Genomic DNA, 22,166 nt, shown 5'->3' with positions numbered 1-22,166 from the left:
AACAAGCACCAGAAGAGGCTGAAAATGAAGGAAATGGCATTGCCAAGAAGAGAAGAATTCAATGGATGTTTGTAAAGATCCTTCTTCCACTGAAGAGTTGGAATTTCTCATAATCAAAGCCACTTTCCACAAGGAGCTCATCCCACAATGGCGGAAACACATCACCATCATGATGCATGCTCTATGTGGTGGGCTATTTCCTCTTCCTATTGAAGCAACAGAAACTTGCATCTTGGTGGCAAACTGTTTGGGAACAAACTGAAGAGCAGAAACAGAGAGCATGAGTATCAATGGAGGATTTGCCCTTCATTGAAGAATTTCCAGACATCATCAAGTGGGAAATAGTCAAGAAGCTTCAGGAGTCGTGGTCTGTGGAGATTCACAAAAATAAGAAGGAACAGAGCTGGGACTTGTTCATAGACGCTCAACAGCAAGATATGTGGGATGCTTGGTGTTCTGACAATCTTTTGTTTGTCCAATTGGCAACCCACTGGAAGTTGGTAGACAGAGTGTTCTTTACAACTTACACTGTTGAAACCATCAAAAGCTGGCATTACTACGATGATGGCACCACCACAATGCTTAGACGTATACATTTTGACACCTTCAGAACCGAATACCTTCCTCTGTGTAGTGGCATGAAAGTAGAGTTCAGAGACGTTGAAAAGGAAGAAGTAGAAGAAATGTTGGCAAGAGAGTCCTCCAGAGACTGAAGCCTTCAGTTATCCCTCTGTGGAGCACTAACAACATAGTGGAGCCAACCCCCTGATGAATGACGCAATAAAGAGGCAAGCATTAGAACGAGTCCAGAGGTACGTGAGAAGAGAGAAGGCAAAAATCAAAGCTGAGAACGTGCTAGCAGGAGAAGCCGCCTTTGACGCCCTTGCGGAACTCTTTACAGAAGTCCCATTGGCACATCAAGCCCTTCCTCCTCCTGTTGCTAGAGGTCCACTTCCAAGCCAGATCCATCCTAGAAATATTGATGACAGGCCAGCGAATGTAGTCCCGTTGCCAATTTTTAAGGGAGAGTACAATGAAGACCCTGATCTTCATATAGCAGAGTTTATGGTAGCATGTGTGGCCAACAATGCCAAAACCCTGAGCATTAGTTAGCAATATTCCCCACCACTTTCAAGGGTGCGGCGTTTCAGTGGTATGAGAGACAAGCAGCAGGAACTTTTGGCACATGGGATGACCTGAAGTTGGCCTTCCTCACTAAATTTAGGCGTGAAGGTTTTGAAGAGCGGATGCGAGAGGAATTCATGAATTTAAGTCAATCCTCTGGAGAAAGAGTAGAAACTTATGTCTCATGAATAGAATCCATCCTGAAGAGATGGACTAACCATAATCTAGATGATGGCATTCAGAAGGGAGTTTTTCTCAGAGGATTACAACCAGAAGTCCGTAAGTTTGTGGAGCTGCAAAGACCAGCCACACTCCAAGCTGCAACAGAAGGTGCAAGACTGTACGATGAAGTGGAAGCTAGATTGGCGATGAATCCAGGAAGAGGATACCTCCTCTGATGTCAAGAATGATGTACCCACCAAATGCAATCCCAGGGACTGTCCCCTACCCCTACCAACAGATGCCTCCAGTATCATAGTACAGTGCACCAAATCCACAGTGGCCACAATCAATGCCCCAAATGATGGTTCAACCACAACAACAATGGTCCCAACCAATTTTCCCAATGCCAAATCAGCAGCAACAGTGGAACTCTAGAGCCAACAGCCAACAATTCGAACAGGAGCTCTAAATCAGAATCAGAACAGAGACCCCTCTGCACCAGCCCAACCTATTTATGCAGTGATTACAGAGACTCCTCAAAACCCTACTGCCAATGCCTTAGGAGGAGAAAGCTTGAAGGATTATTTATCCAACTCAGTTTGCAAATATCAAAAAGGAGTTGATGGATGTGATTATAGAGCAACTACAGACGCTGAAAGTGAATACCGCTAGCATATCCAACGTTGCAGGAGCAGGAAGAGATGTGATGCGGTCAAATACTTGGTGTGGTAAGTGTCATCAAGCAGGCCATTTAGCCACTGAATGTACACGAAAACCAACCATTCCTAGAGCCTTCTGTTCCTACTGTTTGCGAAAGAACCATACAGAGGATATTTGCTCTCTGAAGGAGATGCGTGATAGGAGAAGGAAGGAAGAAGACGCAAGATTCAACTTGCTAGAATCCAAATGACAACACAGGATATTGGACCAAAGCCTAGGGAGTTTGGTCCTAATTTCAGACCCAAAAGATTTCCATCCCAAAGTTACAGAGGAAGACAGTCTGGCGGTGGTCAGAGATCAGAAGTGGAGTGTTACAGATGCGGAGAAAAGGGACACATTTCACCAAATTGTCCAAATCCCAAAAGGTCAGTGGATTATAAGCCCTTATGCAGTCGATGCAAAGTAGAAGGCCACACTGCAAAAGACTATCCAAGCCCAGCCCCAGTGAAAAACAGTGCTACTAGTAATCCGTCCAAGGCCCAAGAGCCTACCTCCAATTTAGTGGAATTGGAAGTTGCTGCCATCACGCATGCAAAGAAGAAGGAACCACCTATCTAGAAGGAAAATAATCCTACTGCCAGAACAGTGAAGTTCAATCTTCCAACAGAAGAACAGAACAAAACAGAGCCTTACAGTGCCGTACAGAGCACTACAGTGCCACAGAGAGTCACAGAGACAGTTCCAGAGACAGGACCAGAGGTCCAGGAGATAGAAGAGGAGGAAGTGCCACAAGTGGCAGAAGAAGACCCCATGATGCCCATGTTGGAAGGAAAAGGGAAAATGAAAATGGGTGTTGCCCCATTCCCTAACCGGTTAGAGAAGCCAGTGGATCCTATTAAGGAATACGATCCGGTCAGAGATCTAGATACCTTTAAACCAAACCTCACATTCCGAAAATTGTTGATGTTGTCTCCCAGTTGCCGAAAAAGGTTCAAAAGTATATTGACAAGAAGACGTGGCTTAAGGATTTCTCCCTCAACAACAACAAAGTCCAACAAAGCTCCAGAGCCTGTAAAAGAAGTGGATGTGGCTAACGCCTTCCTAGATCCTGGTACCCCAGAGACTGGTGTGTGGATAGAAGGCTTCTTTATTGCAAATGCATTGATTGATGGTGGCTCATCAGTGAACATTATGACAGATGTGACAATGAAGGATCTAGGCCTACAAGGTGTGCAACCAACCCAATGGCTCATCAGACTGGCGGATCAGAGCAGAATCAAGCATTTGGGCATTCTCCCATATGTGAAGACTACAGTGGCTGGAAAAGATTATTGGCTAACCTATCTGGTGGTGAAGCCAAACTCTTATGGTACATCCTACCCTTGTTACTGGGCAGACCATGGCTTTTTGAAGTTAGAGCAAGGACGGATTGGTTCAAATGAACCTTAACCTTGGGTAGAGGACCCAATAAAGTGGTGCTGAAGCTATATGGTGCTCAAAAAGGATATGGATCCACCTCCTTGGAATTATCTTCTGACTTCCCCAATGAGGCTACAGACGGAACATCAGCAGACGAAGATGTTGTCAAACAGATTCTTCCCAAGAAAACAATGGCACAATCCCTGACAGTGGGCACTGTAAGCCAACTTCCTCAAGATGCAAAGTCCTTGTCAATGGGCGAATACTTCCTACCTGAACTAGGAACTCCAACCGAAATCACTTCTGACAGTGAGATAGAAGCATGGATGTACTGCTCTCCCTGTTACATGGCCATAGCAGAGACAGAGACAGAGACAGAATGCGAAGCAAAGTACCTGTTCTTCTCTTACAGAGTGCCTTCAGAGGCAGAGACGGAGTCTGAAGAGGATGATGATGAATCTGAAGAAGGAGACTTTGAAAGCGAGACAGAAGAAACCACTCCACCCACAAAAGGCATAGATGAGGAGGGAGTTCCAGAAGCTTCAGAAGCAGAAGACTCCATGCTGTGGGACAGAATGGCAATGGTACCCGTTGGATTGGTAAATGAATCTTTCCATAGGCAAAGCCTATATAAGAAGTGGATCAAGCAAAATAAGCCGTCTTTTATCAGTGGTTCTTATCGCACCCATCCACACTTGTCAAGAAAGGATGATAATGATGCTCCTTGTCAACAAGTACCAGTCCCAAGGCCACAATAGAATTCCGAGAGCCCCTGTTTTGTAACATTCTTGGATGCATCCTCTGAAGAGGAGTCCTCAAGCTCTAAGGTAATTAACATTCAAACCAAAACTGAGACAGCGTTGATCCCATTTCACCATTTCAAGGGGCAACATAAGTCCTTACTGTATAGCCTTTGCCTTCTTAGCTTATTTTCATGAGACTAGTTTAGAAAAGGCTTTAATGCATTGATCTCTTGCCCTCTAATACATGTAATATATTTTACTATCACTTTTTTCTCATTTGTAGCTATATTCTTTGTGGAGAAGAAATTTGTACTTACTAGTAGAAGAGATAGATTTTCTTTACTTTTTTACTGGCTACAAAATCTTGATCTAGAATATGCATACTTGACTATTTTTCCAAGATTTTTTTTCTTGTAGCAAAATAGAAATCATCTCATCAAATGACAAAGCATTTGGATTGCCTTTCATCATCAAGTGGAGAGTATATATAAAACTCTAATAAGAAGTACAAAGATTGTTGAGAACACAATGAACTATCTAGCAAAATCCCATATGCAACAATCAACTACTACATAAGATCTTTAATCTTTGTTTAGCAAATTGTCCATAGAGTCATCTTCATCCATTTGTTTACTCTCTAGTTTCTTACCAATATAAGAAACATGGGCCTCCTTTCTTCCTTGAAAAAACAAGAAAGTATATCCCAAGCATTTTTAGTAGCTGCCTAACATGAACAAATGGTGGGATGACAGTATGTTTAACAAATAATGTAATCAAGGCATGAGCTGCTATATCTATGCCATCCCTACAAATCTACCAAGAAGTAGATATTGACAATGCTCTAGAATTAAAATAGAAGCAAAACTAGAACTTGCAACATCTGTAACAACATATATTTTTGCTACACTTGTAGCTTCTAGAATCACACTAACATGCATTTTACTTCCATGCAAAATGTTCTAGAGCCCTCTCACAACCAATACGTGATGTACCATAAAACACCACAATGGATAATTGGTTCCATATAATTTGTCTTCAACAACCAACACAAAGTATGCATCATTGTTGCTAGCCATGGCCATTGGCTACACTTAGTGTAAGAATTGCATATACAAAGGAACATCTCCATAAAATCATTTTATGATATGCAACATGACACAAGGTAGATTGTAACATTGATTGTTATTAAAAAATTTGGCACAAAAGGATGAAATAGCTTGTATTGTACAACTAATAGTGCAAATGGAGCACAATATTAGTAGGGGAGTTTTGATATCTCGAAAATGTATTTTAGGAGATAGAGAGAGAGTGCTCTAGACCAGTAGAAGCAAAGCCTCCATAACAAAATTTCTATTTTAAAAAAGATAAAAATCATTAGATATATAATATTATGAATTTATATTATCAATATTTATATTTAGCATCTTATATTCATGATTATGACATTCTTTCTATTAATGACATATAGTCTCAGTTTATTTTATTTAATGATATGTCTCGATTAATGATAATGACCGGTTTAATCTAAATTTAAATTAGTAAAAATCTTGGCACTTATTTTCTTCCCTCCTTTCTTTTATCCCTCGTGTTTTTCCCTTCTTTGTGGTATCCTAGTCCTCTCTCTCTCTCTCTCTCTCTCTCTCTCTCTCTCTCTCTCTCTCTCTCTCTCTCTCTCTCTCTCTCTCTCTCTCTCTCTCTCTCTCTCTCTCTTTGTGCCATGGATACAAAAATTCGACATTTAACAAGGCATCCAAGCTCCCAAATCACATCCATATCAGTGTTTAACTCATTCCAAAAAGATGGAAGATGGATTCCTACTATCATTAGCAAGGTAGTTGGATCACCATGCAGTAGGCAAAACATGGGGAAAGATGAAGATATGAGAGCTCATTCATCTCTGCTTGGAAAGGTAGAATCTAAGATTTCAAGCTTGGAGTAAATAAGAATAGCATTAAAAAGGTACTAGTGTAACATGTTTTAATGCATAGAGAGCTATATTTGAAACCTGGAACTTCAAATCTTCCAATGCATAGACCAAATTGTAAGAATTTGACCTGCCACGTCCCCTTCCTGGACTGGAGTAGAAAGCTTGGACCTGTTCACCACTTTTTTCAGATATTTTCTTTTGTTGAACTTGGTTTAAGGTTTTCCATTACAACATTTGTTTATTTTTCTTGTAGATGTCTACCCCTCTAATCTTGAGGAATGGCAACCAGTCGAGTCTATTGTTGATGTTATGCATGGTTCTATTGGAGAAGAAATGTACAAAGGTAGAAAGAAGACAAAGCTTGTAGAGAATGGAATATTCTTTTATGACCATTCTTATATTGTCCCCATGTAGTGCACCAAAGGGAGATCAATATCCCCCCTCCTTTGCCAGATTTTTCAAGCTTTGAATGGCCTTTGCCTGAGGTCTATAGATGTAAAATATTTTCTGAGATACAAAGAGCATTAAAACCTAATATCTCAAGTAGGCTAAGCAAAGTTACTTTGTTTATGCTTATTAATATATTTTTTACTTCTTTCTAATATTGAGATAAGAAAATCAAAGGCTATGCGTTCAATGGAAGAGACTAACATATGATCATGTCATACAATTTGTTGATAAGGGACGAGACACTAGGACAGAAGGAAAAATGATATGTAAGATAGATCAAGACTCTATAGCTTGTAAAAATATGGTTGCTACTCAAAATTTCATCCTTAGCTTTTATTATAGTAGATGGCATTATGTTGGTGGTAGTCAGGCTGCTTTAGACCAAAATCTTATTAATTTTAGCAAAGATCCTATAGTGGATCTTGATGTTTGGTTCAATGAGGACATTATTGCAATCCTAAAGGTTGAATCATCATGTACGCTACATCAAGTGTGGATGGATTTACAAAATGAAGATATTGAACTACCATGCTCATTTATGTTCCAACTTAATAACAAACAAGTAATTTTTTATATCATATTATATCCACTTAGGTGTATATCTAATTCCACTTCTTGATTAACAAACATTTGTGACATGTTTTTTACAAATATCAATGAGGAGAGAGAAGAATATACAATGCAAATATGTTGAAGAAAATATATTTTTAATATCAATATAAAATACATGTACAAATTTTGTGATGAATTTTTGTCAATCATCTCCATGACTTATACACACAAGGGCTTACAAGCAATGAGGCAAAGCTACTTCTCTTTTTGAGAACTTTTCTTAGGAGAAGGGACATCCTATATAGGAGTTCTTTTGTCTTTCTTTGATGCTTTGGTTGCCTTAGGTGTTGAAGGCATAGCTTCACATGTTGCAGTTACATGCAACTCCTCTTCTTCATTGTCCAAGCTCCCACTACTGTTCATTCTTGTTGGTTGCATACAATTGACCATTATATACTTCATGACATTTACTCTTATATACCAAACATGCTCACTTGTATAGCAATCCCCTGAAAACTGTCAAACATTTGTAAGAAAATATTTTTAGTTCATCATTATATTTTATAATGGATTATATTATTATCATCAATGGACTATTTTGTAATGAACATCTATCTTAAAGTTTAGTATCTCCCACATTACCTTTATAATTTTATCATCATTGAAATGAATAAACTTAACCAATCTTTTGGCATTTACAATTACTCTCTAACCACCACAAGAGTAACTATCATCCTGATGAGGACACTACAACCAACAATATAAAGTAAAACTATGAAACTTGATGATGGTAGTTTATAGAATAAATTTTCTTAATATGTTCCAACCATTTAAATCAAGACCTTACTGCAACTCGTCGCATTGTTGCAAGTAAATCAGAAGGCATGGAAGGCTTTTTCTCTAGCACTTCAATCAATCTTTGTATAGCCCTGTACCAAAAAGATAATAAACTTAGAGTAATTACAAAAAAATATCAAAACATTTAGAGTACTTGCAAAAAAAAAAAGATCAAAATATCAAGGAGACCCTGGATTATATACTTACAACTTAGCATTTCCATGGCTTCCTTTCATAGAATTAATGAGGAAACATTGCCTTTCCACATAGTCTATTCTAAATTAGGCTCCAATGAGAACTGAAAACAATCATACTTCAATAATTTAGCAAAACAAAACCTCATAAAATCTAGCAGAATATCAAATTACTTACTTTTCATTGCATGGAATTAGAAGAACCTCTAAATTTTCAAAGTCAATTGGATTGAAACAATGATCAAATGCACTTGCATCAAGCTCACTCCTCAAACTTTTGTCGTATATCAAAGGGGAGCTCATGCATTACACACCTAGCAAAGGAATGGAGGTAGTGAGTATAAACATGAAAGCCTATTGCTAGAAAAATATAGTGAGTAAAAATAAATTTGGGTATATTATATTGCATCCCAACAAGAAGAATAGAGTCATTTACTTCTCTCATTTGTTCTTGAGGATTTGAATATATTCAGAGTCAAAAAATATCATATCACATCTTTTATTAATATCACCAAGTAAAAAGCAACATACATTGAAGCCCCTAGGATCAGCCCTTTCAAGAAGGGCAGATAGCTCTTCTTCAAAAGATGATAGCTACTATGCTTCCTTTTCTTCTGCCTTCTTCCTTTTATACTTTTGCCCACTCTTTTGTGGCCTTTTCCTCTTTCTCATGTAGTCTTGTGTCCTTTTCATGGGTGACATCTTCAACCATAGGACCTGGATCACCTTTCTTTTTTCTATATGGAGGCATATTTAAAATATTGAAAGTCTTCATATCAATAAGGGGGATTAGCTCAAGGACCTTTGAAAACTTGTATCTCAATCATCAAAATCCCTCCAAAAAAAACTTTGTATGGAAGGATGGAACGATCCAAAGATGTGTTGAGGGATGATATGTAAGTATTCATCTATGATTCTTGAGTATTCTGTGTAGATGTGTTCATGTAGTTCCCATGTTACTAGAAACACTAGAAGTGACTCGTGCCCCTCCAATACAGTATCCACATTGGTTTGAGCATGAGCAAGAGACTTAATCATAGCATCAAGCTCTTGAGATTTCTTAATCACAGTGTGATACCCTCCTTGAGTTGTTTCCTATGCAATTTCCATGATGGATGACCAGTTCAGGTTTCAAGAGCATAAGAGGCTCTAGTTGAAAGGAGTTTTCTTGGCAAGGGGCTAAGTTGATGGCATCCCATTTTCTTGAAGTACTCTTAGATTGTTCTTGGGTGGAGTTGATTATTCTAGTCATGGCTAGGGGGCATGACTATTCATGTTCCACTTTGGATTGGAAAATAGTAGTTAAAAGTCAATGGATTTAGTGGCAAGAGCAGTTGCAGACAATTGTTGACGAGGATCTTAGGCTAGCTCAAAAGTATTTTGGAGCTTGATTGATTTGGAAAAATGGGGGCAACACTTCTAGCTTTCTTCTATTGTGCATCCACTAACTTATTGTTTTTTCCCATGGGATCCATGTGAGTAGCCTTAATGGCAACGTGAGGTTGCTTTGTCATGTTTCCTCTATATTTTTAGGTGACAAAGGTTTGGATGTAATAGACTAAAGATGCTCAATTGGACTAGCAAGCATTGTGGGCAATTGCTTGTCATTGTTCAATTCCTTCACCATCTTGTTTTTTGTTGGTTACTCTATCGAGCAACATTGGTGGCATTGAATCGGTTTGACTCCTTCACTTGTGATGATGGTTCTTTTGTGTTGCACTCCAAAAGCTTAAAATTGGGACCAATGGTGAACGCGCTCCTATTATTTTAGGATTTTCGGTAACCAATCAAGCATTATAGAAGCACATAGCAAAACTCCATGATCCAAACAAGTGCTCTACAATTCTCAATCCTTTATTACCTCCACATGCGAGAGAGAAAGCATAGATATGACAAGGGAGATCTTGGAGAAAAGATGGAAGAGCTTCACTCAATTCCTCAGGTTCACACACATCTACACAAACATGCACACACACACACACACACTCTCTCTCTCTCTCTCTCTCTCTCTCTCTCTCTCTCTCTCTCTCTCTCTCTCTCTCTCTCTCTCTCTCTCTCTCTCTCTCTCTCTCTCTCTCTCTCTCTCTCTCTCTCTCTCTCTCTCTCTCTCTCTCTCTCTCTCTCTCTCTCTCTCTCTCTCTCTCTCTCTCTCTCTCTCTCTCTCTCTCTCTCTCTCTCTCTCTCTCTCTCTCTCTCTCTCTCTCTCTCTCTCTCTCAACAATGAAAAGCAAGTACAAAAAAATTTCATATGCATGAATAGCTTGTTCTATTCTTTCTCATCATTTAAATATACCTTTTTAGTGCTAGTATTTTCCATCCCCCTTGGGTATCCATCCCTTTTTGTAGCCATAATATTGGTCACATCTTATTGCATGCTTTTTCTATGGTAAGAATAGAATAGAACCTTTTCAATTTTGCCTCAAGAGTCTATGCTACCATTAAAATTATATGGAATCAACCCTAGCTTTGAATTTTCATGAAAAATTAATGCAAGTAATGTAGCTACTTTGGGATTTAACTATGAAACCACTCTTTGCACATTGCAAAAAATGTTCCTTGAATTGTTATGGTACAATATGAAAACTACCTTACATTTTTGCAAACATATTATGATGTTGTTTGTGCATTACTTCTTACAATTAACGTTATCCCCCTCCTAGACAAGAATTAGTCCCATGACACTCACAATTGTAGGTGGCATGCTCCATCTTGCATCAAAGACATGGATACTAGGGACAATTGTGTTATCCTTGAAGGAGTCCTTCAGGTTGTTGATGACAAAAGCTTCTTGATATAAGGGAAGTTGTGGTGGAGTAGTGGCAGATGACATGGCTGTTGAATTCTATAGTATTCTTGGGATTCTCTTGGTGATTCTTGATGGTGGATTCAAGGTTGAAGGATCATTGAAGAAGAGGTGAGGACACATGGATCCTTGTTGGAATCTTTTGTATCTACAATTGAAAGAAACCTCTCATGCACTCTTTCTCTAGGGGAAGTGCTAATATTCTTGTGTACAAAGAACATATGTTGGTGGTTTGGAAGACACGTTGAACTCAAGCAAGCGTGGAGTTTTTTCTCACACTTGAGGATCCAAACAATGTGTAGGTTTTGGTGCAAATATTATACGAGTGCACATGTATACTTGGATATTAGTTAGAAGAGAATCATTTTGGTTTCTCGTATAAGTATTATCAATGAAGCAAGGGGGTGCAATAAATGGAAAAAATATTCAATGCTGATAGAAAATGCACTTGAACAAGGTCCTAGATGTTGAGATGTCGAGCTTTATATGAGCTAATATCTACTATGTGCCTTGGTGATGTGGCATGATATTATTCATTGTCATGTTAAGTGACTGACATGAGGATACGCCAATGATTTTATAGTTGGACTACACCCACATAGTCCATCCTTGCCTATGGCACATTTATTGTGCCACCTCTTCCTTCCTAGCGTGTTCACACTTATTGAGTGCATGTACATACATTGTGGCACTTTCATATTAGTCTTTTATAATGTTGTAGACTTAGTTCTTTTGTGTAAAAGAAAAAAAACAAGAAGAAGAATATTTTAGCCCTATCTCTTTGTGTTCTCAAGTCTCCATTGATTTTGTGTATGTGTGTGCCTGTGTGCTCTTGAGTGCTTCAGCTCCCTCCTCTCTTGTTTGTTTTCATGGTATCAAAGCCATCCCATGGTTGCAGGGAGCTTGATTGAAGGCTGAGGTGAAGGCATAGGCATACAAAAGCAAGCAATAGGTAAGAAGCTCTTCCACCTTGCTCGATTTACCTAAGGTTATAGTCATAGGAGGCTCCTGAGGTTGGCAAGCTTGCAGTCTTCAATTGGAGTGAAACTTTTTGACCAAGAAAAATAGTGTCTATACTATAGATAGGCCCTTTAGGAGTTTCCCACTATGATTTTTGTCATCTAAGGTCATTTCAATCTCCGTTCTAGACCTACAAGTGATTCCAATAGCAATTTTTGGGTATACTACAGTTTCTGTTGTGTCTGCTATTTACATGTGCACATGTTAGAAATTTCAAATCTATAAGGTTTCATGTGTTTATTGGGTTATAAACACAAAAGGCATTTGTATATAGATTGTAGATTACAGTTATTGTTGTGCAGACTGAAAAAGGCTATGTTTTTAGTTGTAGTGCATCTAGTATCAGCTTGCTAATAGATTGCAGGTTTTGGCAAGGTTCTATATTTTGTTAAAATGTCTGATAGCTTCAACTAGATTGTCAGTGAGAAGCTTGATAAGAATTATTATCCTACATGGAAGTTTAGGATGACAAATTTATTAAAGAACAAAGGTATTTGGAATTACATTGAAGGAGACGTGGCAATAGCACTTAAAGTTCCTGCATGAAATGCTATTGCAGAATAGTTAAAGGCTAAGAAAGATTGGGAGTAGACATAGAGTAAAGTCATATATTGTTGTCTATCAGTATTACAGGTAGCAAAATGGGCTATTTGCAGGGATCTGAAACCTCCGCTATTACATGAAACAATTTGGCAAGATTGTTCAAAGTAAATATAAAGTCCAAGAAGCTGCAACTCAAGTCAAAGTTGAATCAAGTGAAAAAAGAAAACCTGCCCATTGATGATTATGCCTTGAAGATCAAGAGTATTGTGGAAGATCTTAGATCTATCAGTATGGTAGTCAATGATGATGTTGTTGTGCACATATGCTTAGATGGACTTGGAGATGAATACAAGAGCTTTAGGTCATCTATGAATATGAGGGATGACATCCCTGATTTTATAGGCTTGATTTCTATACTGATCCTTGAGGAGAAGAACCTTGGCTTGGATTCCTCTTCTTCTCAAAGCAAGAACAAGTCTAAACAATTGTTTTACTCTAATAGCAGAGGTAGAGGTCATGGCAGAGGCCAAGGTGGTGGTCATGGTCAAGGTTATGATGCATAGCAAAATAGAGGAGGACAGTCCCGAGAAAGGGGGAGTCAAAGAGGATTAGTTGCACATTCTTATAAGGTGCAAAATTTTGGTGATAACACAAAATGTTGGCATTGTGGTAAAAAAAATGCCGTATTTCTAAAGATTGCTTCAAAAAGAAGGCTAAAATTAGAAATGAAAAAAAGCAACAAGGTAACTACACATCCAATAGCAAAAACAATGATGACAAAAGTGAACAGTTATTTATTATTAGCCCTTTATGAATACTATGACTATTGATGGTTCATCAAAGAATGATGTATGGTATGTAGATTCAGATGTCTCTAACCGCATGACTTCTCATGGAGAGTGGTTTAGAGAGATATGCAGTCTAGAGTCTTTAGGCTATGGAGACAAGGGATGATACAGATCACTCCATTACTCATCCTAGAAATATTCCTTTGACTATGCAAGATGGCAAAACTAAATACTTGGATGATGTATTGCATATACCAAATATTACAAAAAATTTGGTTTCTATTGGTCAAATGGTAGATCACGGATTACAGGTTTGCTTCACATCTAATGGTCGTTATGTAGAAGATCTAAAAAATGATTGCAGATTGATTGCAAAAGGAAAACATACTGGCAGATTGTTTACTCTTGATATAAATCTGCCTAAAATGGATGCTACCATGTTTGCATTAGGTTCAAATGTTGTGACTAATATTGAAATTTGGCATAAGCGAATTGGTCATGTGAATGTGCAACAGTTAAAAGACATGTAGTCAAAACAGATTGTGGATGGCTTGCCTAAGTTTAGAGTTGATGGGATGCACAAAGTCTATGAAGCATATCAACTTGGAAAGCAAGCAAGGCACACGTTTCCACGTGAAAAAACTGATAATATTTCAAATAAGAGATCTACTTATGGTTTTATATTCTCCTTTGAAAGTGGTGTTGTTACCTAGAGCAGTAAGAAACAACCAATGGTTGCCTTATCTAGTACAGAGGCAAAGTATAGAAGTGCTATAATTGCATTATGAGGTAGCTTGGTTACACAAGCTGCTTGGTGATTTGGGGATGCAGGTGGATAAGCAGGTTATCGTCAATTGTGATAACCTTAGCAGCATTCAATTGGCTAATGAACTAGTCTATCATACGTAGACCAACGATCCATTACCATTTCCTTCGGGAGCGGGTTCTAGCAAGTGATATTGATTTGGTTTATGTTAGCACAAAGGATTAAACTATTGATATTTTTACCAAGGCCTTGGGATCTAAAAAGCTTTGATACTTCAGGACTATGCTTGGAGTTCACAAGCTTATGCTGAGCTCAAGGGGGAGTGTTGAGATGTCGAGCTCTACATTAGCTGGCATCCACTACGTGCCTTGATGATGTGGCATGATATTATTCACTGCCATGTTAATGACCAACATGAGGATATGCCAATGATTCTATATAGCTAGACTTCACCCACATAGTCCATCCTTGGTTATGGCATAGTTATTGTGGCACCTCTTCCTTCCTAGGGTGTTCACTTAGTGACCGTGTGTACATACATTGTGACACTTTCATATTAGTATTTTATCATGTTATAGACTTAGTTCTTTTGTGTAAAAGAAGAAGAAAGAAGAAGAAGAAGATTTCAGTCCTATCTCTTGTGTTCTTAAGTCTCCATTGATTGTGTGTTTGTGTGTGTGCCCTCTTGAGTGCTTCACCTACCTCCTCCCTTGTTTGTTTTCATTAGGGACACCATCAATATATTGGACAAAATGTATCATAGCCAAATGTCCTAAGGATAAAAGTCTCCAATAGCTATAGCTACTTACAGGGGGTTAAAGAGAATGGTTTCTCCTTCTTTCCACCTTGCATTTGTCACTAATTGTGGTGGTGCTAAAGTGAAATTGAGAAAGGAAAGTGCAAATGACACAAGGTGATAGGTCTCTAACCATAGGCAAGATAGGCTTCCTAGGTATGTCCTATACTTGATGTGCCTTGAGCAAGTGTGGAGAAATGTACAAAAGGACTAGGGAATTAGGAACGAATCTTGCCAACTAAGGCTATCGTACATACCTAAATGTTTTATAGTGCTCATACGTGTATTTTTATTTTTTTCTCTTTTTTGAATATAAAAATGCCATATGATGGGGCTTTCATATTTACAAGAGGGGTTCAAAAGATTTTGGGTTTGGAAGGCTATGAATGACTATACTTTATCAAAGTATCAATCCCTAAGCCTCGATGTTGGAGGGCCTATTGGTGATGAATAATTGTGGTTTAAGAGATATTTGGAATTTTGGGTTGGTCTTGTACTTTTGTTAGGATAGTAGAGATCTTGAGCAAGATGTCGAATGACTTTTTGGGTGCCCTTGAGGTAGATTAAGAACATGTGTCTCCTTGTCTTCAGTCTTCTAGTTCTTCATTTCTATTTCAATATTACTGCCTTAAGTGTACCCCTCATCACCTACTTTTCATGAGAATTAAAATTTTGTAAAGTAAAAGATTGGCCTTAGATTTTTACTACTTATCGACTTATCAGTTTTTTAGCATAGTGGTCAACTATTGATCCCTCCCTGCACAAAAAATATTGCAATGCTTCCTAGCATTGCAAGATATTGATCTTGTAGTGGTACTCCATCGAGGGGTGAGCCAATGATAGAAGTCAAGATTATATTGAAATGTCATATAAGTGTCAAGAAGTTGCAGTAACTTTGCTAGTAGGATTAAGTACCTTTCAACATCGAGTACCATACCACCATGATTTAGTCTACTCATGACATGGAGCTTTTCCTCTGTGAGGATTTTGTCAAGCAGCAAGAGGATGTCCAAGATAGCTTTGCTCCACGTACAGTGGTGACTTTGGGAGCTCCATATGTTGGGTCGATTTGGAACTTCCATATAGCTTGACTTTGTAGTGAAATAATCATTACCTACCTTTCAATTTCAGCAATCGAGGGGCTCACATAGTATATCAAACTTTCTCAAATGGGATTCAACCCTCTCCATTCTATTCTACTCTTGATAGTTTCTCAATGGTTCAATACATTATGGAATGTGGGGACCAAATGGCATTCCTTATCTTCCTTGTCAAGTATGAGTCTTAGTAGATTTTCTAAGTATTAGCTATTTCTTGCTAAGATGTTCTTACTCTTTCCATGATAGTGGCCATTCTAAGAATTCCATGTGTTCTTCAACTAGGATTCTAGCATTAGCATGGGAGCAAGTAACATGAGTTTATCATTCTATTCTTTAAGACATGCAATCATTATTCGATTTTCATTTGAGTTGTTTCCACTATCATTTCCTTCAAATATTTGAGCTTCAAGTTAGATTTCAATTGAGCTGGAGGCTTTGGTCGATGAGTTGAGCATGGCTTGAGAGTTGCAAATTTGCTTGGGCTTGTTGTTTTAGCACTAGTATCTCAATTTATTAAAACATTAGGGACATGCCCCATGACAGAGTTGGGGAGTTAATCATACATGGGAAGTTTGATTTTTGTGTTTCCACATCTATAGGGGGGTAGTAACTCTTGAGATAGTGGATCTAACCATGTAGCACTTGTGGGCAACTGTAGGATTGGATTCTTGATTTGTTTGGAAGTACTCTCAAGCTTCAAAGGTTTTTGTGTATTTTGGTCAATGACTTTTTTCTCTTGTGGATTTGTATTCAACAGATTTCTTTCGTTGCTTTTAGGATCCATTCTAGCATTTTGTCGAGAAATATTGACTTATGTTCTAAATGCTCAAACCTATCACTGTTCTCTTCCACATTCTTGTTACTAGAGGTTTTGGGTAATTCACTCTACCTTGCATCATTGGATGATGAAGTGGGTTGCACAAGAGCAAAATCAGAAAATGGAGTAGGTTTCATGGCATTCGGCCTTGGATTAAACCACTTGAACAAGATGGGGTTGTATTGAAGCAAAGCATAGCTGTCCAAAATATTTGGGTCTTGGATAAGGAAAAAAACATAGGCACTGACATCAACTACCATACTTCCTTGTCCTAACCTACTAGTCACATTCAACTCTTCCTCTACAAGGATTTTATCATACAAGGGATATTGTTTATTAGAAGGTGTAGAAAGAGCAACATTTTGAGCAGTTTGATAATACACTTAGGGAGGTAGAAGCTACATACATGGGATCATGCATTGAGTTCATAGAGCCTTTCTTTGCCCTAGAATAAATAGTCATATTCAACTATCAATTTTAGCAACCAAATTTAGCTAGAATACCATGTCTACTTTAATAAACTTTTTTTAATTTCTTTTTATTCCAGTGCTTCTAGTTTTTCCTTGTTTGTCTCATGAAGGTCAATGTAGAATGAGGAAATTAAGTGTAACTCTCTATGAGGGAATTAAGTGTAGCTCTCAAAATGTAGCTTTTGGCATGCCCTTCATGACTTCCTCGACAATGGTTGTACAATCATGAGAGTAGATGTATTGTTGTTTCCCATGTTCGTATGTATGCATGCACACATAAGCAGTGCCAACTTGTTATCTAGCTTTATGAGACACTACATTTCTAGTTAAGCTTACTACATTATCACCTATCTCCATGAAATATTTCTTATTGTGTCTAGGCTTCAAGTTCTCTAGAGATTTTGGATGTGATGAGGACATTTTGTGGGGTGTTAGGCTCATTGTGCTCTTAGTTGCATAGCTTATATTCACTTCTAGTAGTGAACTAATACGGGCTTGTTCCTCTATGGATGCAACAAGTTTTTGTTGAGATATCGAGCTCCACTCGTGATACGCCAGGGTGACCGTTGTGTATTTATGTCACCGACTTGTCAGTTGCAGATGCGGTTGGTACACCGCCCCTGAATAATAGCTACATGATAGCTATCCTTATCTACTCTAGTTCGTGGCTCAGTTAGTATGCCACCTTAGTTAGTTGAGTTTGGTTTGAGACCCATATCTAGGGTTCTTCTATTTTTCTTTGTACTAGAGTTCTTTTTGGCTTACACAAACTAAGAAGAGGAAAACTGTTTTCAGCCTCCACCCTTGTGTGTATTCCCCCATTGTGCAAGCAAGAAAGCTACAAGTGAGACTCCTTCCTTCTCTCCCACAATCTTGACATGGTATCAGAGCCTTGTTCGTGGTAAGGAGCTCAAGAAAGCAAGCCAAGCTCGCGGTGTTCTGGTAAGAGGAGCAGTGTTGCTTTCATTTTCTGTTTTGGGAGCAGATCTCTGCAGGTAGCACAGCGGAAAGTGCAGGAGTGCATTGTCTCAGGTTGAGACGCCCTTCGCGGTGAAGCAAGAGGGCAGTATATGCTGCGGGATGGGGCTTTAGCCCTCGGCGACCTTATTTTTTTTATTTGAGGCCATTTCGGGGCCTGTTTTGGAGGCGGAAGTTTTCTGCACGCACTCAGGAAAAGACCCAGTTTTATGCTGTGCAGCCACTGTTCTACAGGTCGGTGAAAAGTTTCTGTAGAAATTGCATCGTATGCTTGTGCACAGAGACATTGGGAGTTACAGAATCATCCCTGTTGCCTGTTGATGCAAAATCGTCACTAGAAAGTGACTGTGTGGTCAAATACCACTTTCGCCAGTTTTGCAGATTTGCCCTTGTGAGGGTGAAGCTGTGTTTTTTGCAGTGACAGAATTTTTTGCAGTGTTTTGTAATGGCGTCTGATTCTCTTTCACAGATTGTCACTGAAAAGCTTGACAAGAACAACTTCCAAGCATGGAAGTTTAGAATGACGAATTTCCTTATGGGAAAAGGATATTGGGAATTTGTTGCAGGAAATGAAGAAGAACCAGTTCTTCCTGATGTTCCCAATCAACAGCAAATGCAGGCATTCAAAGCATGGCATGAGAGAGCTAGGAAAGTTATGTATTGGCTGTCTATCAGTATTTCAGACTCTATGATTGTGCATATTCAGGATGCAAGTACGCCAAAGGAGGCATGGGATACTCTGTCAAAAATGTATAGCACAAATACGCAAGCCAGGAAAATGCAGCTCAAGCAAGAGTTGCACAATGTGCAAAGAGAAAATATGAGCATCAACGACTACCACATGAAGGTGAAGAAGATTGCAGATGCACTTGCTTCCATTGGGTCACCAGTGGAAGATGATGATTTAGTTTCTGTGACCTTGAATGGTCTAGGAAAGGATTATGCACAGTTTCGGACATCCATTTCAGTTCGTGAAAGATTTCCTGATTTTGAGGAGTTGATTGCTCTTCTAATTTCTGAGGAACAGAGAAATGGTGGTGCATCTTCTTCAAGAGGAACTTCAAAAGAAGCTGTCTTCTACTCAAATGCTGGAAGAGGTAGAGGCAGAGGTAGAGGAGGCCGATTTGGAGGCCGTGGTAGAAATCAGAATATGCAGCAAACTCAAGAAAACCAGTCCTATGGAGGAGGACGTGGTAACTCTAGAGGCAGGGGGAGCCAAAGAGGTCGTGGTGGATGGCAAAGAGGTCAAAATGCAAACAGTAATGTTGAATGCTACTACTGTGGTAAAATGGGTCATATGGCTAAAGACTGCTATAAAAAGCAGAATGACATCATAAATGGAAAACTGCAACAAGGGAATTATGCATCTTCTAGCAGACAGGGTGATGACAGAAATGAGCATTTGTTCATGGTGCAGCACATGAACAATTCTGTGACAAGTGCAGAAGAAAGCAATGATGTATGGTATGTTGACTCAGGTGCATCAAACCACATGACAGGTCATGCAGAATGGATGGAGGATGCAAGGAAAATGGAAAAACCAGGATTTGTGGAGACTGGTGATGATACTGCACATCCTATTGTGCAGATTGGAAAAATTCCCTTGTCTATGCAGGATGGGAAAAAGAAATACCTGTCCGATGTATTTCATGTCCCGAATATCACCAAGAATCTAGTTTCTGTTGGTCAAATGGTTGAACAGGGCTTGCAGGTCAGATTTAATCCTCATGGATGCTTTGTTGAGGATATGAAAAATAAAGGTCGCTTGATAACAAAAGGAAAGAAGAAGGGCAGAATGTTTACATTGGATGCAGACATGCCTGAATTGAGTGCAGCAATGTTTGCACATGGGACCGGTGTAGTTGCAGATATTGATATCTGGCATAAACGCATTGGTCATGTTAATGTACAGCGACTTAAATCAATGCAGGCCCAAAACATTGTTGCAGGATTGCCAAAATTCAAGGTTGCAGAAATGCATAAGGTATGTGAAGCCTGTCAGTTTGGAAAACAGGCAAGGAAACCATTTCCTAGACATGTTCAAGAGAGTGAGAAGCCATTGGAATTAATCCACTCTGATGTGTGGACTACTAAAGCTGCATCTCTTGGAGGCTGTCATTATTTTGTCACTTTTATTGATGACTATAGCAGAAAACTTTGGGTGTATTTTATGAAGAAGAAAAGTGAAGTGTTTGGGCATTTCAAAACTCTTAAAGCTATGGTTGAAAAAGAAACAGGTCTGCAAATAAAATGCCTAAGGTCAGATGGAGGGGGAGAGTACCTCTCAAATGAGTTTGCAAGGTTCTTGCAGGAGCATGGCATAAAGCAGCAATATTCATGCAGTTATACCCCACAGCAAAATGGAATTGCAGAAAGAAAAAACAGACATATTGGAGAGGTGTCTCGTGCCATGCTCAATGAAAAAGACCTGCTAGATTTTTATTGGGCTGAAGCAGTTGCTACAGCAGTCTACATAATGAACAGGACTCCCACTGCAGCAATACATGGAATGACTCCAGAGGAGAGGTATACTGGTAGGAAACCAGATATTTCTCATTTGAAAATTTTTGGTTGCATTGCCTATGTACATGTGCCAGATGAGCTGAGATCCAAGTTGGATCCAAAAGCTGAGAAGTGCATCTTTATTGGTTACTCTCTGCAGCAAAAAGGGTATAGATGCTATAACCCTTCTACTCGTAAGTTTACAGTGAGCAGAGATGTTGTTTTTGATGAGATGAGTAGCTGGTATAAACCAGTAAATGTGATTGATGATGTAGATGCACAAAATGGTAATGCTGCACAGAATTCACAGCAGCAGTCACAAAATATTAGTGGACCTGGAGCATCCTCTAGCAGTGGTTCACATTCTTCGCCATGGACAGGCAGATTGAGATCAGGAGAATCTTCTCAAAGTAATGTAGATAGTGGTATGCAGGTATCACGAAAAGGAAAAGAGAAGGTTGATCAGCCCATGTTTGATATGAATGCAGGTCACTCTTATGTGGATGGTGAATCCAGTTGCTCAGAACAGAGCATTGATGATGAGTTGGGTATTCCTTCTATTGTTACACCTGGAGTAAGGAAGACCAGGGATGTTTTGAGAGCACCTGGGAGTGAACCTACTTTGCGCAGGTCTACGAGAGCTAGATATCCTGTGGATAGGCTGAAATATGATGGATTTACAGCCATTCACTATGCATATATGGTCAAAGTGATACAGGAACCAGAACCCACTTCTTTTGAGCAAGCCATGGGAAAAGAAAAATGGGAGAAATCCATGGATGAAGAAATGGATGCCTTGGAAGCAAATGCTACATGGGAGTTAGTACCTTTGCCTAAAGGTAAGAATGCAATTGGCTGTAAGTGGGTTTATAAGGTGAAGCACAATGCAGATGGTTCTGTAAACAAATACAAGGCAAGATTAGTAGTCAAGGGGTATGCACAAACATATGGCATTGACTATGAAGAAACATTCAGTCCGGTTGCAAGGATGGCAACCGTAAGAGCAGTCATTGCTATGGCTGCATCAAAGGGATGGTCTTTACATCAGATGGATGTAAAGAATGCCTTCTTGCATGGTGATTTGCAAGAAGAGGTCTATATGGAGCAGCCACCAGGATATATGCATGCTGTTCATCCTGAGTTTGTTTGCAGGTTGAAGAAAGCTTTGTATGGCTTGAAGCAAGCACCTAGAGCATGGTCTGACAAGATAGGACAGTATCTTGTCACTATTGGCTTTCAGATTTCCAAGGAAGATTTCTCACTTTATGTGAGAAAAACAGAGAAAGGTATTATGCTACTTGTCATTTATGTTGATGATTTGATTATGACAGGTGACAGTGATAAAGATATCCTTCATGTGAAAATGCTATTGAAGCAGAAGTTTGAGATGAAGGATTTGGGAGAGCTGCGTTATTTCTTGGGCATTGAGGTGATTAGATCACCAAGTGGGATACAGCTCTTGCAGAGGCAGTATGGATTGGACATGCTGTCCAAATATGGGATGACAGGCTGTA

This window comes from Lygodium microphyllum, chromosome 7, assembly GCF_053477565.2.
Source record: "Lygodium microphyllum isolate KBCC chromosome 7, Lygodium_microphyllum_v1.1.10, whole genome shotgun sequence".
NCBI classification, from domain to species: Eukaryota; Viridiplantae; Streptophyta; class Polypodiopsida; order Schizaeales; family Lygodiaceae; genus Lygodium; species Lygodium microphyllum.
This window is presented reverse-complemented; position numbering follows the sequence as displayed.